This window comes from Notamacropus eugenii, chromosome 3 (genome assembly GCF_028372415.1).
Source record: "Notamacropus eugenii isolate mMacEug1 chromosome 3, mMacEug1.pri_v2, whole genome shotgun sequence".
Classification (NCBI taxonomy): domain Eukaryota; kingdom Metazoa; phylum Chordata; class Mammalia; order Diprotodontia; family Macropodidae; genus Notamacropus; species Notamacropus eugenii.
The window spans coordinates 330,580,281-330,598,576 of record NC_092874.1 but is presented as its reverse complement, the minus strand read 5'-3'; the positions used below and the strand labels follow the sequence as shown (position 1 = coordinate 330,598,576).

Sequence of the window (18,296 nt, the reverse complement as noted above, 5' to 3'; positions counted from 1 at the left end):
CCCTCCCTCTCTGCTCTCTCCCCAAGATGGCATCTATATAGGTTCTACACATACATTCTTATTAAATACATTTTCACCTTAGTCATGTTGCATGGAAGAATTAAAATGAATGGGAGAAATCATAAAACAAACCAAAATGTAATAGAAAAGCAAATGATCTGCTACACTCTGTGATTGAATTCCATAGTTCTTTCTCTGGATGTGGAAGGCATTTTTACCTTAAAAGTCCATGGGGAATTTTTTAAGCTGTTGCATTGCAATGAAGTTCTAAGTCTACCAGAAAAAATCTTGCACACTGTGGTTGTTGCTGTGTACAAAGGTCTCTTGGTTCTGCTCCTTTCATTCAGCATGAGATCATTAGAGCTGTAGTTTAAACATTTAAAAGTTTCTAACTAAGGTAGTTGATCTCTAAGGTTCTTTCTACTAGGTATAATTTTATTTTAATGGCTAGTACTACAAAAAGTCTGAAGCATTCTTTCAGTTGGGAAGTAGATTTACAATGCTGTTAACATAGCAGTGGTAAGTAAGCTTTCTGATGTCATTCATTTATAGAATCATAGATATAGAGATGGAAAGGACCTCAGAGGATTGTAGTCCACCACTCTCATTTTACAGCTGAACATGAAGATATTGTGTAGCACCATTGTGAATCTAAGTAAACACAGTCACATATACTAAGAGACTTTTTACTCAAAATCCTGCATCTAGTCTCAACCAGACTAAACCATTCCTGCTTTACTTCATAACCAGAAACTTGGTTAAGCAGCTCAATGAGAGATCCAGGGATTGAAGAGTGTTTTAAAACATTTCATTTACATCCTCTCTTTTCCCTCAGCTTTCAGTCTATAGACACTTTGCTGGCTGTCATCCATGCCTGGAAATCCCTTCTTTCTTACCTCAGCCTGCTGGCTACTCTGCTTAGCTCACAGCATCCATTCTTCAGGGAAGCCTTTCCTGGTCCCCCACTCCCACCAACCCCAGTAATAGTGCTGTCCCTCAGCGCTTGCCTTCCATTTATGCTGTATATGTCTTAGATGTACATGATTACTGCCATGTTGTTTGTCTCTATGCCTTTGAATGAGTTCTCTAAGGGTGGGTACAGTGCTTTTGCTTCTCTCTAGCCATAGTAAGTAACAAATGTTTGTTGACTGACCTATGTCAGAGCTTGGAGTCCATAGCACAGTTATATTTGTTTGAAAATGAAAGACATAAAGTGGTGTTGAGCTATTTCTGACATATACTAATTTAAGTTATAACAAAAAAAGAATATTTTGCCAAGCATTTTCGTTGGCTGGCTGACCTCAGAATTTGTGATACATGGAATGTGCTCACTTCTTGTGGGTAAATTCATGGCAACATATTTACTTGGCCAATCTTTGTTTCCTTCAGCTATAATTTAGTTTGTTGAAGGAACTCTGTCACCTGAGTGAAGTATACTTTAAAAATGTTTCATTATACTAAAGCACCTATTAGATTACTTTTTCTTAACAAATCAGACAGACATCAAAAAGTAAGCTCTGTAACAAATTCAGAAATTCAGTTTCTGTGACATTGTAGCAAGAGAAGTTGTCAGGATGAGAAAATGCTCAAAGAAGTTAGTTACAGGATTAGGGAGACTTTCATCAAGAAATAACATGATTTGATCTAGAGTATTTTATGCTCATTTCTTTTAAAAATTCTTTTGAAAATGGTTGAACTAAATGCTGTGATTTTCAAAAGATTTGTGGTTGCTTTTCAAGGGGTGAAAAAACATGATCCATGATAGACAGCTACATTACGAAAACAATAGGAGTTCATCAGTGTAATTGTTTTCCAACTTGAGGCTTAAGATACTCTTTAATTACAATGGAAAATTTTAAATTATATACTGGAATGAAAACTATAATAATTCACATTTATAGAGCATTAAAAGATTAGCAAAGCATGGCCCAGCGGGATCAGTGGATTTGGTGTGGGAAGATTTGGATTTGAATACTGCTTCTGCTGATTGCTGTTGTGTGTGACTTTGAATAAATTATTAAACTTCTGTGGCCCTCAGTTTCCTCATTATAACGTGAGGAATTTGGACCAGATGATCTTTAAGATCCCTTTCAATTCAAAGTCTATGATTCTATGAAGATAAGTATTGCAAGCAAATTCAGAATCACTGAATCACAAAACCTCAAGAGGTCTTCTAGTCCAGCCTGTGACTATAAAGGGATCCACTGTAGAACACACTTGACAGGTGGTTATCCTACAAGAGTAGTAATAATTTTATTGGTGAGTTATTTTCAGTCATGTCTGACTCTTTTGACCCTATCTGGGGTTTCCCTGGCAAAGATACTGAAGTGGTTTGGCACGTCCCTCCCTCTTCCCTTTTTTTCATCTTTGACAGATGAGGAAGCAGAAGTAAACATGATTAAGTGAGTTGCCCAGGGTCACACAGCTAGAAAATGTCAGAGTCTGAATTTGAACTCAGAAACCCTTCCTGACTCCTGGTCCTGCAATTTATCCACTGTGCCACCTAGTTGTAAGAATAATAGTATTTACTCACATAGCCCTTTAAGACCTGTAAAAAGCACTTCACAGAAATTACAGCCACAACCACCCTAGGAAGCACGTGTGGTTATCACCCCTATTTTACAGATGAGGAAACTGATACAGACATTGATGAAAGGACTTGCCCAGGATCCCATAGCTAGTAAGTGATGGAGGTTGGATTTGAACTTAGGTCTTCCTGACTTCTGGGTCCTGCACCCTGTGCGCTCTCTTGCTTTGAAGAACACCAATGAGAGAGAACTGGCTACCTCCAAAGGTAGCCCTTTGAACTTTTATATAGTTCTAATTGTTGGCAAATTCCTCCTTTTATCAAACCTAAAATTGTCTCTATGAAGTGCGTCACCCTTCTTCATAAATCAAGCTTTAATATATACATTTTGGAAAGTTTTTTCTGACTAATCCCACTTTATCTGATGACTCCTAACTACTTTAACTCCTCAATACGTATGTGAAGTTTTACATACAACCATGCGTTGCTCTCTGTATTACTGTTGTATATTTTTCATGAGTGTGTGCTTTTTTTTCCCTGTTTAATTCTGAACTCCTAAAAGATGGTTTCCTGCTTTCAGTGTCTTTTATACCTTCCTCCCTGATCCTAGTGCAGTGCTCTGTGGAAAGTTTGCTGTAAATATTTGCTGACTCAATGGGAGGTAGCAGAAAGGGTCTGAGTATGCAAGGAGGCCATGGTATGTGAAAGCAAAGATTAGCTCTAATCCTTATCGATCTATGGGCCAACTTTCACATGTGATCGTCCCCGCAGCCATTTTTCTCCATCCATAAGATTTGTAAAAGATAATTACAGATGACTAGATTTGTAGCATCTCATACTGGATGAATTCAGTACTTTGTGATGAGTCAAAAAAGTACTAGTTTTTGGTGACATGACTAAGTTTTCCTGATTCCAAGTCCAGCAGTCTTTTCACCATGCGATGCTTCTGCTCAAGAAAGTTACTCAAAATGCACTGAAGTACTTCTTCATCCAAGGCTGCAAGGTAGAGTGTTCCTCTTTTGCAGAATAGCACTAAAGAACAAGATAGGCTTTAGGAAGAAGTAGTTACTAGGGGCATCTAGGTGGTACAGTGGGTAGAGTTGTTCAGTCATATTTCAGTCATGTCCAACTCTTTGTGACCCTATTTGAAATTTTCTTGGCAAAGATACTGGATACTGGTTTACCATTTTCTTCTCCAGCTCATTTGACAGATGAGGAAACTGAGGCAAACAAGGTCAAGTGACTTGCCCAGGGTCACACAGCTAATAAGTGTCTGAGGCTGGATTTGAGCTCATGTGTGAAGGTCAGCTATTTTCGGCAAGTCAGTCACAAACTAGGACATATCCAGGAAAAATCTCAACTTTAGAACTAGGATAGTGTTGTTTTAGTAGGGGAGCAGGGTAAAGACAGCAAGGTCAAGATAAAGACCTCATCAGCATAGCACTCGCTTCCAGATATCTTCACTCCTGGGAGCAGAACTTGGGGGTCAGCAAAAAAAAGAGATGGCAGTTTTTAATTTCAAAATGAGAACAGACTGATTTTTAAAATCTTTCAAATAAACTTGAAAGATAAGCCAGGATGAAATGAATTGGTAATGAATTTCTGTACTTGAATGAGAGAAGTAAAAAAATGGAATTTACTAAGGAGAGGAACGATGATAACTTAGAGAAAATAAACGTTTTACTTTACAGGACATTAAAGAAAAGAAACCACTGTAGAATTGAAGACTCAAAGTCAAAGTCTAGCTTGTCTCAGGTGAGAAATCTTTCTCAGAAAGGAAAAGATACTTTCACCTCAGAGCTAAGCAACCCAGGTGAACAGTAAAACAACGGAATGGATGGAGGGACTTGAGTTTTTGTTCAGTCATTTCAGTCATATCCAACCCTTCATGACCCCATTTGGAGCTTTCTTGACAGAGATACTCAAGTAGTTTGTCTTTTCCTTCTCCAGCTCATTTTACAGATGAGGAAGGTGAGGCAAACAGGGTCAAGTGACTTGCCATGGGTCCCACAGTTATCCCACATAGCACAATGGGGATAGAATAACTGGTCAATGATTGACATCCCCTTTCCTCTCCATGCTCAGATTACTTTCTCTGCATGCTCTTCTTGGTGTGAGTAGATGACTTTTCACTTTATCTATTGCTAAGAGAAAAGGACTTTCCCCAAAGTCATGTTGTCACATTTTTAAAATATGAAATTCACAAAATTTAGGGTTGGAAGGGACCTCAGAAATTATCTAGTCCAAGCCCTTCTTTTTGCAGATGAGAACACTGAGGCAGAGGAGTGAAATAATTTACCCTAGGTCATAGAATATAAATTCTCTGATATACATTGAGACTTGGATAAGGAGGGGGAGTAATGTCTTTCCTCTCCCCTCATTTAGCATATCTTTTAAATAAAAGTAGTTGAGGTAAGGGAAGTATAAATTGAGTGCAGTATCCTGGAAGTAAGGCATTTTTTCAGAGGTATGAAAAGTGTTTTTAGCATTTTCCCTGTATCATGCAGATCCTAGACTACAGACATTTTTAGATTTGGAAGAAATCCCATTCTAAGAAAATATCACCAATCAACTATTGGTATTCACTGTCATGAGAGGAAATGCTGGCCAAAGAATTTTATTTTAAATAAACTGCCAAGATTGTAGAGCCCTTACTGAGGAAGTTGAGTAAGATAAACTGTTAGGAAGAAAATGGGCAGTCTTCTCTGGCACAGAAAGGAAGGTAGAGTTTATTTGTTTACACTGACCTAAGAGATATTGTTATTGCAAATCATATATTCATGCATATGTACGCATACATATTCTGTATCTATCTACATATATACATATAGGCATATGTATTTATGTGCATGATGTATATGTTCTTGGACTTGAGGATACTCTGTTTATGGATACATATACAAATGATTGATTGGTTGAAGTGGCCTCCCCTAGAACCATGGAGAATTTTCAATTTGCTGTGAATCTCTTGGTATCCATTTTGCTCTGTATTTAGTATCAAAGGAACCACTGAGTTTGCTGTAGCTCCAGATTTCCTTCTTTCTTATGTTCTCTAACTTGGGGGTGGTGGTGATGGTTAACGTGTTCCATTGATACATTCCTTTTTGATTAGACATAACAGAATGCATTGACATTGTAGTTTCGAAGTATTCTCAGGTCTAACCACCATTTATAATACTGTTTCTTCTCTATGAGGGCAAGTTCTCACTCATTTTTGTTATCTTCCATAGTATCTCATTTAGTGCTTTGTCCATAGTAGGCACTCCATTATTACTTGTTGAATAAATTAACGAATGAAAAAATTAAAATGGGCTGTGAGTTCCAAACATCAGATTTACAAGTGAACTTTTCTGAACTACTTCTTCTGTAAGTTGGGCATTGCCTGTATGTCAGTTGTTACTATAAGTAGCAAGATGAGAGTTTTAAGGATATGTTTGCACTTTAAGTGATAGTTAAAAAAAAGGTTTATGGATTAAAAAAAATCAATTTTTTGAAATGTTAAAATGAATGCTACAATGACATGGTCTGATAGATATTAAATTGTGAGTATTATTTATTTACCAACTAGTAGCTTGTAAAGTCTTAAACTTTGGCTTTTTAAAAAAGTGAGTGTCACATGAATAGTTTGGGAGAGGCATGGCTATGTAGCCATTTATCAGGACAAAAAAAAATCTGGTTTTAGTAGCCTGCATGCTCAATATAAGTCACTAGTGTGATGTGGCATCCAAAAATAGGCGATCGAAACTTAAGTTCATTAAGAGAGGCATAGTATCTAGGACTTTCAGTTGTTTCAGTCTTGCCCAACCCTCTGTGACCTCATTTTTGGGGTTTTCTTGGCAGAGATATTGGAGTGATTTACCATTTCCTTCTCCAGTTCATTTTACAGTTGAGAAAACTGAGGCAAACAGAGTTAGGTACTTGTCCAAGGTCACACATCTATCTTCTAAGTATCTGGTCTAATTTGAACTCATAAAAATGGGTCTTCCTGCCTTTAAGCCAAATGCTCTGTCCACTGCACCACCTAGCTGCCCTTGGGGTCAAGGATTGGAAGGTGATAATTCTTTTGTACTCTTCCCCTATTAGACCACATCTAGGTTATATCCTGTTCAATTTTGGGAAGGATGCTTATAAAATGGAAGGTTACTGGAATAGCAAAGGGGCTTCAGATACTTGAAGACCACATTCATGCTTTCCATAACTTCAGGCTAGATGTAATAGAAAACTTATAACAATTAAAGCTATTCAGAAATGGAGTAGACTGCCTTGGGAAATAGATATTCCTATCATGAACAGTCTTCAAGAAAAGAATGGAGGAGATTTTCTCAAGTATGTTGTAAAAGGATATTCTTGTTCACACAAGTATTGAGCTCATTGGCTAGTGCACTGTTAGTTGTGAACTGGTCTGGAAAAGCAATTCTGGAACTGATTCTGGAAAGTGATTTGGAACTGTACTCAGAAAGTTAACAGACTATGGACCTTTTGTTCTGGGATATGTTTATTTAGTAATAATGTTTTTCAGGATGAAGCGTTATTTTTGACAGTACTTAAAAAGCACCATTTATAGCAATACACTGAATAAATTCTTTTTGGTGATAGTGACAAAAAGATTTTCTCAAACGTTCCTTGGTGCTAGTAATTAATTTAGTTTTCACTTGTTTATTTCATATCAAGGGTTCTTAATCTTTCATGTGACTTGGACTTCTTTGGCAATCTGGTGAAACCTATAAAGCCTTTCTCCTTATGATGCTTATAAAAATTAAAATACATATGATTAGCAACAGAATCAATTATGTTGAAATACAGTTATTCAAAATATTTTTCAGGAAATTCACAGACATACTCCCTGAAATTTATCCACTTTCACCTTGAGATTCATTGATCCCAAGTTAAGAAGTGCTCTACAATAATTGGATAAATGTTTTTGTGTAGAGATCAATTAGAGATACAAAGATACATTCTGAAAAACTCTGGATGTTCACATGGCTAAAGGAAACCCACTAGAAGGTATTTAGATAAGAAATCCTTCCTGTTAGAATAGTAGAAAAGGGGAGGCAGATTGAGAAGAGTGCAAAAGAGATGAGAGGAGAGAGTCTGACATCTATTCTTGGTCAGAAATTGAATTGGATTTACTCCCAGTTCTATGACTGTGTAGCTTAAGGTCAATTTTAAACTACTCTATATGTTTGTTTGTTTTTTTCTCCAGTTACAGGGAGGCAGTGTGATTCAGTAGACCTGGGCTATGATAATAGCCCTGTCACTAATTAGTTCAATGACCTTGGACAAATTGCTTCAATTCAGAACCTTCCCTAATCTACAAAATGAAAGGTTTGGGTAGATGATCTCCAGAAAGAAGGTGGTATTATGCAAGGAAATGAGTGGTGGATTTGGAGGTAGAGTCCTCAGGTTCAAAACTTGTCCCTGCTGTTTTCTTATTTCTTATTTTTCTTTACACGCACACACACACATGCATATATGTGTGTATATGTGTATGTGTACAAATATGTGTATATATACACATAATTATATATATATACACATATAAGTATGCATGTGAGTATATATTGCTTTAAGTTTTTGCAAAGCATTTTACAAATATAGTTTTTTATCCTCACAACAAGTTTGAGAAGTAGGTGCTATTATTATCCATCATTTTACAGAGGAGGAAACTAAGGCAGATAGAGGTTAAGTGACTGGAAGGCTACAGAGCTAGTAAGTGTCTAAAGCTGAATTTGAACTAAAGTCTTCCTGAGTCCAGGTCCAGTGCTCCATCCACTGTTTAACCTAACTACTGCTTAGTGTCTGTGTCACCTTGGGTTAGTAACCTATACTTTCTGGGCCTCAGTTTATTTATCTGTAAAATGTTGAGTTTGGACTAGATGGGCCTCCTGGTCACTTCCAGCCACAAATCTGTTATCCCAAGGTCCTTTCCAGCTTTAAAATTGTCTGACTCAATTCTCTAAGGATATGATGACATGCTAGGCATTCTGTTCTCACTACTACCATTGGTCAGCTCACAGAGTTCAAAAATATAAAGTAGTTCACTTACAGAGTAACTATCCTATTCTTCCAAGACAGCCACTAAACAAACAGTAGTTGATCATGTGTTTGGGTTATGAGTAAAAGAGAAAGTATTGTCCCTCTTTATCCTGGGTTGGGGACAAGTAGGTTGGGGAGAGTTTTGTAATAGGTGCTGTGAACCTTAACAGGGAACTTTTCCCTCTGGGTCATGGATCAAAGGAGCTGTCCCTTCCCATCCCCCCAACCCATTCTGGACCGTTGGATTTAACTGAGACTGCCTTGGCATTTTTGTCATATATTTTTACAAAATGCATTTTCTTTTATAATGTGATTTTTAACAATCATCAGCAATCCCAGACCTTTCAGATTATAAAGGAGAACGGGAATGGTGACTGTTTAAGAAACTGTGAACCATTAAATATAGCTTATTTTTTTAAGGAAATTTGTATGTATACACTTTGTGTATGTGTGAAATTTTACAAGGTAGTAACAAAATTGCTCTACTTATGTCTCCTCATGAACTTCTTTTCCTAAGTCTTTAAAAATTATTTACTACAGATGTATGGTACTTTCTGCATTTGCAAGCAAGCTAATTGGAGCCAAACCTAATGTTTTCTTTGAATAAATTGCTGATTGTCAAATACTTCTGAATTTATCTAACGTGGTCATTCCTTGGAAGAATCTTTTCCTTATAATAAATATTTTTTAAAAAAGTTACAACGTAAAACATACATTATTAAGAGGAAAGGCTCTAAGGAAGTGCCAGAATGGCCAGATGAAAATAATCAATCTCCTCATTTTCAAACCTAGATTTTATATCATCCAGAGAAGGACATTCTATGCTTTTCTTTGGTGATGTATTCCAGTATCTTTGGAAATGGACCTCAAAACTACAAAAGCAATTATAACAACATTTATGTAGCATAAGGTTTGATACTGTTCATCTATAAATCTTTGAGCTACAGTCAAACCATATGTGTTGTTTCTAGTTTATGTAGATGATAGTTCTTTTTTATAAATATGTTATGAACAGTATCCTGTTAAAGAAACTTAATGAGTTGTCAGAATTGCTGTTCTATATCCAAATTTCTTACTCTTGTTTCTTTACATAAACTTCATTTAAAATCTTACATTGTATTTACAGAGTATCAGAAAAGAGGAATGGTTCTGAAGCAACCATGCTTGAGAATAAAAACATTTCTCTTTCTATACCCCTTCTGTTACAACTTTATTTGAATAATGTGAGACATTCTTAATGAAATTTTGATCTTTTTCCCCCAGAATATTGTGTTTATGATTTAGGAATTTTTAACATATGCACAAACACCCCCCACACATTTATCTGCCATTGTCAACTCTGAAGTTCATTGAGTTATTTTGTTAATTACAACAACTAAAGTAATTTGGTGATGAATATTTCATACAGCTAGGCCATAGGATTTAGAACGAGATGCTACCTTGTATTTTATAAATGAGGAAATTTAGGTCCAGGGAAAGGAGGTTGACTTCCTGAAGGTCACACAGGTAGATACTGTCCTATCCAAACCCAGATTTCCTGACAATTCATTTCCTTTACTACCAGTGCTTTGTAAAACATTTTAGTAGTTTGTGTATAGGTCAGACTGTGTGGAGCACACTGTCATAGAAATGAACACAGTGTCTGACATACAGTAAGCTTAGTAATAAATGCTTGTTTTTTCCTCCTACAGAACCAAAATAATTCAGGCAAATGTATTCAGCCCCAATTCAGCTCACACTGGGGGTGGGAGGGAGATGTTGAGTCAAGCTTCCTTTGACCTAGTGATAGAGAGTGTCGGAGGGTGGAATTGATTAAACCAAACTGGAATATCTTATAAATCTTGACCAATGCACCTATCCTCTGCTTAGCCTTCCTTTGTCTCTTTCTGTTGGAATCTATAACATAAGCAACTTCCTGTGTTCATTTGATGTACTAAGATCTTTTAAAAATTTCCTTATACTATTGATATGAAGAAGAACAAGAAGGATAAAGAAGATATCTTTAGAAATATGGGTGATGCCAATGCTGGTTTTGTACAATATCTATAATTTACTTGGATTTAATATTTTTTAATAAAAAATATCAAGGTCTTTTCCAACTCTAAAACTGACTGAATTCTCTGAGGATATGATGATACATAGGACATTCTACTCTCACTACTATTATTGGACAACTTGCAGAGTTCAAAAATGCTTGCAAAGTTTGTGTAGGAGATTCTACATGTCCAAGTATGGTTGACTCATTTTCTTGCATATCATAGTACAGTGCTGTGCTTTTGTTCTGTTATTTGGTATCCCCAAAACACATACACACACACACACGCACACGCACACACACACACACACACACACACACACACACACAGTCTTTCTCATTCTTGAATTTTGTCTAGCATATGTTATGTAAGCACTTAAGAGCTCTGTAATGTCATTAGAGTGAGTACTCCCTCCATTTACACCTCTTCTCCCTCCAGTAAATAGTCTTCAGTAGTTTCTGTGACCTGCTGCCCCCTGCAAATCACCTGTGTCCAATCTGGTGACAAGCATCCCTCAGCTTATCTATTCTGGTTCTTGGATAACAGAAACATAGAAAATTGTTATGCCTTTCTAGCTTGGTGGAACTGGGTGCCTGTTATTCAAGAATTAAACTGTCTAAGTTGAGAGGATTGTTAACAGATTTTGTTTTGCTATTGAAGCCACAGAGGCTCAATTCCTTGCCGTAATGAGGCATTTTCTGTAAGACTGGTGTGGAGAACATATGCCTTATACCAACAATATATATTTGTTTGAACTTGAGATCTTAGATGAAATCCTAAGGGAGTGTGTTTCCCATCTTGTCTGAAGTATATGTTAGATAATTAAATACTATTTTTAGGAATTGTGCTTTTGTATCACTTTGAATTTGTAGAGTACTTACTGCCTACCTTTGTTATTATGCTTCATCTCTATCATCTTATTCTCTATATTCTTCAGTTACCTCTTCATATAGAGGTGAGCCTGAACTCTGGAAGGTTTTTCAAGCTGACTACAGACTCAGACAAGTCTACCAAATTAGAAGGATTCTGAGTATCGACCTGGTAATGGATTGTTTATCACTTGAGGTCCAGACTACCTAATTGTGGAGAGAGAGCATCAGAACTTTGGCCACATGGAATTCATGAAAAGTGGTCCACCCTGTGTTGGTGAATGGAGTATTCACACCCAATGATATCATACATTTTTGTTGTAATGAAGAAAAATTAATCTTGACAACAAATTCTCAGGTTCATCTCTTAATTTGTGCATTTAATCATCAAAATATAGCTTTATGGTTATATACTATCACCAATAATATTCAGTCACATTTCTAATACCTGAAAGGAATGGAGATCCTATTGGATGAAAACTTGATTTCATTGAGATTGTATACAATATAGACAGTCTCCAACTTATGACCACTTTTCAGGCTTATGCATAAAAGAAACTCATATTTAACCCTGAGCAATGAATGTTTTGCTCATTTTTTTTAAATGAGGAGACAGTTAATCTGTCTAAATAAAATCCTCTTTAGTTATAGTAAATAAAACTTGATACTGGATAGAATGTGTTAATCATTTTGGTTGACTTCGTTTTGTGCTGATTCTTTTTTTCTTCTGTTTTTGGTTGGCATATATGAATAGAGTACAAAGAGGAGAGACCCCTGTGGGGGCTCTTCCAGGGTCAGTTTCGTTCAAATGACTAAGCCCCAAAGTGATAATTGTCCTGTATTGATCTCTTTTTAAAAGAACTGTCTTTTGAAAGCTGTCTGTTCCCCAGGAAGTCTAAGCAGGTATGGGCAAGGGAGTAGCACTAGGAGTATTAAAATATCAGCTGCTAAATTTGTGAAATGTATTCCCTCTGAACACTGTGCTAGGAGACCATATATATACACAGATATACATACATATAAAACTTTATATGAGGTTTTTTTAAGACTAGGTATTTTTGTAGTGTGGATCTTTCCACTACCTAGTGTGTTTTTTGTAAATATGTGTGCACACTGTGCAAAAATACTTTCCTCAGTTATCCTCTTTCAAAATTATCTTCCCTAGTTTACCCTTTGTCTGCATGACTATTCATGCTGCCAACCTTCTGCCTCTTGTTTCAGTCTGAAAGTGCTGCTTCCCACACATCTTGGCCTCCTGTCCTTCCCCATTGCAGGTGGCAGTGCTCTGGCAGTGACCGCAGAGAAAGTGGATTGAGGCTACATTGTATCATCAGTCAGTCTTTATCTAGTACTATGCTGGTCAGAGAACTTATATTCAACTCGGACCTTTTAGGTGTTAAAACCAAACTTAACTTGGTTATCTCACCTTTTCCTTTTTGTGTGTATATTCTCACGTTATATTTATGAGGCAGGAAAATTCTTTGAGTTTTAACTGAAAATGAGTATTTACACTTCTGTAGGTTTTCTGAGGTTTTTATAAGGACACATTCCATGAGTCAAATGTAATTTCTTTTTAAAAAAATGTTTTATTAATTATTTTATTTGTTTTCAGTTTTCTACAATCACTTCCAAGCATCTTAGATATTTTTCCCCCTCCCTGAGATGATGTACAATCTTATATGGGTTCCACATGTATATATATTCCTATTAAATACATTTTCACCTTAGACACGTTGCATAGAAAAATTAAAATGAATGGGAGAAACCATAAAACAAAACATAACACAAGAGAAAATGGTCTGCTTTATTCCATGAGCCAATTCCATAGTTCTTTCTCTGGATGTAGATGGCATTTTGCCTCAAGACCTGATATCCCCCCCCAAAAAAAAATTATCATGTGCAGAAACAGATCTTACCTCTTGCTAATAAAAACACTAAAGAAATACAATTAAGGGAGGGGATGTTTATATGGACTATACTCTAAGCCCTCACATGAGAATATGCCGAATACTGTGTATATTAGATGATAAACCCCTGCCAAAATATTGACACAAAAAAGAGATAATTAATTAAAAGGACAAATAAGGCACAGCAGGAAAGTAGATGGTATGAGTTAATATGAAGAAATAGATACTGAAAAAAAAATTGAACTCTCAGAAGAATCTTGTGCTTTCCTTCTCTCATGTTCTTCACTTGCCAGTTCTTGGAGAGCAAAATGTTTCTTTTTAAAACAATAATTGAGTTGTGGTAGCAAGCAGAACTTAAACCAGCACATCACTGTTAACCATAATTCAGGAAAAGAAGCTGAGAATTATAATTTATAAAAGAAGATTGTAATTTATAAGAGGAGAGATTATCTATAAAGAGAAATTCCTGTATGGTTCCCTGGGTTAATGGTATGCCTTTCCTCTGCAAACTGCACTATATTTTGCCTTTTGTATGGCAGTGATTTATTAAAATTAAAGTGTTATGCAGGATTTAGTGCTTTAGTAGGTTAGTCTCCCTGGCTTTAGCCCAATTTAGAAGAGGATTGCTGTAGGTTTGTATTAAAACATTGATCTTACTCTGTTGATAACCATGTCATTCAACAATGAATCGCTGTCAGCCACCTGCTGGAATCCAGTGGTTTACTATAATGGGATGTAGAGCAAGTGGCCATCTTCCTGTGATCCATTTGTGTTTAGTCTCAGAATTATGGTGTATCCTAATAGGGCTTATGCCTCTATGTGGGGAAATTTTTTAATTTTTAAAAGAAATGGAGAAATTTAGAAAGCTTTTGAGTTATAACTAAAGTCTGGGTTAAGAATTTTATTTTGTTTTTCTTTTGATAAAAATGAAGGGAAAGGAAACATACACATAGAAATAAAAGAAGCAAGAGAAAGTAGCCAAGCTACAGTAGGAAGCATTCAGAACTTGGAATCAGAGAACCTGGGTTCAAATCCTATCTCTGATGCTTACTACCTTGGCCTAGTGATTTAACTTTCCTGGGCCTTGGTTTCCTCATCTGTAAAATGAGAGTTGAATTAGATGTCCTCTGAGGTCCCTTCTAGTTCCTAATCTGTATGATAAGATGATCCCAAATTATCAGACTGACACTTCTTTACCTGGATCCTTGATCTCATTGATATGGACTCTTTCCTGGGATAAGATTGAACTGGATCAGATAAAGCATTTAACAAATGCTTACTATGCACCAGGGGGCAGCTAGGTGGTGCAGTGGATAGAGCATCAGTGCAGGAGTCAGGAGGACCTGAGTTCAAATCTCACCTCAGACACTTGACACTCACTAGCTGTGTGACCTTGGACAAGCCACTGAACCTCAATTGCCTCATCCTGCGTCATCTCCAGTCATCCTGATAAATATCTGGTCACTGGATTCAGATGACTCTGGAGGATAGGTGAGGCTGGTGACCTGCACAGCCCTCCCTCACTCAAAACAAAGTGCAAGTCATATCATCATTTCTCTGATGGCATGGTCTTCTTCAGCAACGAAGAACGAACACACTATGCACCAGGCACTGCACTAAGCTCTGGGAGTATAAACACAGGCAAAAAAAAAATAGTTTCTAATGGGGGAAGATAACACACAAAAGGGAACTGAAAAATTCAGAGTCATGTGTAGAGTGTGGTTAGAACTGAGCATGGGTGACCCAGGCACTTCCTCAGAGGTTCTGGGTAGAACCTCACCAATGGGAGGAGAGGGCTACAGGGCTGGGGTTATCACCAGTGTTTGAAGGCAGCTGGGAAAGGAGTGGAGAAGTCCAGAGAATCGAGAGTAGGCCTGTTCCAGTTTGTTAATATTCCATCTAAAAGGTAGCACTCAGCCTGGTTCACAGTATTCAAAATGCAGTCTATCCAGGGCAGATTGAAATTCTCCTTCCTACAAGATATTTTACTTCTATTAATGCAACCTAAGACTGAGGGTATGTGTTGTTTTTTGGGGAGGGGGGGGTCTTGGGGGAATGGCTGCCATATCTTAGTCTTGACTTAAATTGAGATTCAGGTTTACTCTTACATCTTTTTTATAGGAATTTCCTAGGCATTTTACATTTATTAATCCATATCCTATACTTAAAATTTTGAACTCAAGTGCCAGACTTTACATTTATTCTTGCTAAATTTTGTACTTCATTCTACAATCCCAAATTTTTTGGATCTCTGTTCTGTCTGAAATTTTAATAAACTCATCATGTGTATCTTCATCAAAGTCATAAATAATTCACTTCTACAAACATTAATGTGGAGCAGAATGGAACTTGGGACAAACTACAGGTTGATATCAAATACTAATTATTAATTTTGAGTATTGTCAGCTAGTTATGAGCTCATTTAACTGTACCAAGTGATTGTAATACTGTATCTTGGCCCTAAATGAACTTAAGTCAGATGGCTCTGATAAATTATAAGATGCTAGAATGTGAAGATGTCATGGGATGTGATTGCTTTATCAGAGTTGATGATCTTTAAGAGGCCAAAAAGTATGGGAAAGTAGGTGTAGGGGCCATGTGCTGGATGTGAAGAAATAGTTGATTTTCAAGAAGGGGAAGAAGGCAAGTGCTTCAGACAGCTAGGATAGCCAGGTGATTCAATGGATAAAACATAGAGCTTAGAGTCAGGAAGACCTACCTGCATTCAATTTCTGCATCAAACATTTATTAGTTGTATGACCCTGGGTAAGTCACTTCAACTTGTTTGCCTCATTTTCCTCATCTATAAAAATAAGGATGACAATAGCACCTACCTCATAGGGGTGAGGATCAAATGAGTTTACATTTGCAAAGTTTTGCAACCTTAAAGCTCCATTTAATGCTAGCATTATTATCTTCATCACCATAATTATTATTTAAATTATAGGCCAGAGATTGAGCTAGATTCTTAGCAAAAATCTAGAATAAGTTATTTAAATGATGCTGTGGGAGTTCTTAAGGGAAATGATTTTCCCCATTAGTGAGTCTGGAGATCCATTATGCTGTACTAATTTTATTATTTCCTCTTTTTTTCCTGGCCTGAGTCAACCTGGGTAGATAAATACCAAAGATATAGTGATAGCTGCAGTTCAGCAAAGTCTTTCATAGTATAGTTCAGTAAAACATGGAAACATATAGTTTGGATAATATTACAGTTTTAGGCAAAACACAATAGAACAATACAGATCTCAGAGTGAGCATTTGTTGATTGATGTTAGCATGGGAAAAGGTTTTTTCTATTGGAATATACCAGAGTTCTATCCTAGGCTGTTCTTTGGACCATGATAAGCTGGAATATGCTCAACAGAGAGCAATCACAGTGGTGAGAGCATTATTTGAAGGAACTAGGAATTTTTAATCTGGAAAAGCAAAGCCTTAAATCAGATATGATTTTAGTCTTAACATATATGAAGAGTTATGTGGAAAAGGGCTTAAACCTATTTTGCTTATCCTGAATGGGTAGAAATAGAAACAATAGGTGGACATTATCGAGAGGCAGATTTCAACTCTCATGGAAAATCTTTCTACCTATTAGAGGTTACTACAAACATCCTTGCTTCAGGAGGTAGTGACTTCCACATTCCTGCAGGTCTCTAAGTAACGGTTGACCAATGATTGGTGATGTCGGAGCATATTAACACATGCTTTAGCTTATGGTTTAATAATAATCATGACAACCAGTATTTATATAGGACCTTAAGGTTTACAAATACTTTTGATTTTTCTAAACATAGGACTCTATGATTCTACTTCCATTAAATGCTCACAGAATATCATGTGATATTTTGTAAAGTGACTGCCTGAATTCTAAAATCCAGTGTTCATGGAATTCTTTTTTTTTTTAATTTAACTTTTAACATTCATTTTCACAAAATTTTGGGTTACAAATTTTCTCCCCTTTTATCCCCTCCCCCCCCAAACACCAAGCATTCTGATTGCCCCTATGACCAATCTGCTCTCTCTTCTATCATCCCTCTCTGCCCTTGTCTCCGTCTTCTCTTTTGTCCTGTAGGGCCAGATAGCTTTCTATACCCCTTTACCTGTATTTCGTATTTCCTAGTGGCAAGAACATTACTCGACAGTTGATCCTAACACTTTGAGTTCCAACCTCCCTCCCTCTCCACCCCTTCCCTTTGGAAGGCAAGCAATTCAATATAGGCCAAATCTGTGTAGTTTTGCAAATGACTTCCATAATAGTTGTGTTGTATAGGACTAACTATATTTCCCTCCATCCTATCCTGTCCCTCATTACTTCTATTCTCTTTTGATCCTATCCCTCCCCATGAGTGTCAACCTTGAATTGCATTCTCGTCCCCATGCCCTCCCTTCTATCATCCCCCCCACCCTGCTTATCCCTATCCCCCACTTTCCTGTATTGCAAGATAGGTTTTCATACCGAAATGCATGTGCATTTTATTCTTTCCTTTAGTGGAATGTGATGAGAGTAGACTTCATGTTTTTCTCTCACCTCCCCTCTTTATCCCTCCACTAATGAGTCTTTTGCTTGCCTCTTTTATGAGAGATAATTTGCCCCATTCAATTTCTCCCTTTCTCCTCCCAATATCTTTCTCTCTCACTGCTTGATTTCATTTTTTTTAAAGATATGATCCCATACTCTTCAATTCACTCTGTGCACTCTGTCTCTTTGTATGTGTGCGTGTGTGCATGTGTGTGTGTGTGTGTGTAATCCCACCCAGTACCCAGATACTGAAATGTTTCAAGAGTTACAAATATTGTCTTTCCATGTAGGAATGTAAACAGTTCAACTTTAGTAAGTCCCTTATGACTTCTTGCTGTTCACCTTTTCATGGTTCTCTTCATTCTTGTGTTTGGAAGTCAAATTTTCTTTTCAGCTCTGGTC

General features: G+C 36.8%; 1 protein-coding gene and 1 pseudogene across 6 annotated transcripts in view; one reads left to right on the top strand and one right to left on the bottom strand.

The window, feature by feature from the left end:
• DAPK1 (death associated protein kinase 1) overlaps positions 1 to 18,296 on the top strand; it is a 232,659-nt gene that overhangs the window by 22,913 nt on the left and 191,450 nt on the right. The window lies entirely within an intron of this gene.
• LOC140531130 (dihydropteridine reductase pseudogene) overlaps positions 1 to 18,296 on the bottom strand; it is a 97,816-nt pseudogene that overhangs the window by 1,212 nt on the left and 78,308 nt on the right.